Genomic DNA, 1248 nt, shown 5'->3' on the forward strand with positions numbered 1-1248 from the left:
GAATCCTGGTGGCCATGGCAGAAGGTTCGCAGGAATCGCCATTGACAGCCATACCTGCTGACCTGGTTGATAGGTAGGGGTTTCAGCTCTTCGAAGGTCCGCGGCCGTCTTCTGCCTGCGCACTGCCCGTTGGAGATGGTGGTGAGCAGCGTCCCAGACCCTCTCGCTTTCCCGGAACCAGTAGTCCACCGCCGGAACATCAGAAGGTTCCCCGGACCAGGGGAACAGTGGAGGCTGGAACCCGAGCACGCACTGGAAGGGAGTGAGACCAGTAGAAGGCTGTCGCAGGGAATTCTGGGCGTACTCGGCCCAGCCCAGGAACTGGTTCCAGGAATCCTGGTGGCCATGGCAGAAGGTTCGCAGGAATCGCCCCACCTCCTGAATCTTCCTCTCCGTTTGACCATTCGATTGTGGGTGGTATCCGGACGAGAGGCTTACGGTCACACCTAGGAGTTTGAAGAAAGCATTCCATACTTTTGAGATAAACTGAGGTCCCCGGTCTGAGATGATGTCTTCGGGAATGCCATAATATCGGCAGACCTTGTTGAAGAGAAGCTCAGCAGTTTCCAGTGCAGTGGGGAGACCTCTGAGGGGCAGAAGGCGACATGACTTTGAGAAACGATCAACTATTACCAGGATGCATGTGTTACCTTCAGAGGGGGGCAAGTCCGTGACAAAGTCAACTCCTAGGTCTGACCAGGGGCGATTTGGCACTGGTAGAGGAAGGAGTTTGCCAGATGGTAAGTGGCGCGGGCTTTTGGACATGGCACAGTCTGGACATCCTTGCACGAACCTTCTCACGTCCCTTGCCATATTGGGCCACCAGAAGCGATCTCGTAGCAGCGAGAGGGTGTTGTTGGCCCCTGGGTGGCCAGTGCCCCGAGAAGAGTGAGCAGAGTGAATCAGTGGGGTGCGTAGTGTTCATGGTACATACTGGCATCCTGGAGAACAGCCCGGCGGATTGTTTGGAGCCGTGTTTGAGGCTACGGAGGGGGAATTCCATTCAATGGGACTGATGATCATCTTTGGTGGGATGATACTCTCCGGTTCTTCTGGACCTTCCACACTGGTAAAGAATGCCCATCGTGCTTGGCGGGGATTCATACGTTTAGCCTCACGTAGATACTGGAGATTCTTATGGTCGGTCAGTAGGGTGAATGGATGGGCTGCCCCCTCCAGCCAATGTCTCCACTCCTCTAAGGCAAGCTTGATGGCCAGTAGTTCTCTGTTGCCGATGTCATAATTACT

Source organism: Sinocyclocheilus anshuiensis, unplaced genomic scaffold (genome assembly GCF_001515605.1).
Source record: "Sinocyclocheilus anshuiensis isolate Anshui unplaced genomic scaffold, SAMN03320099.WGS_v1.1 scaffold999, whole genome shotgun sequence".
NCBI classification, from domain to species: domain Eukaryota; kingdom Metazoa; phylum Chordata; class Actinopteri; order Cypriniformes; family Cyprinidae; genus Sinocyclocheilus; species Sinocyclocheilus anshuiensis.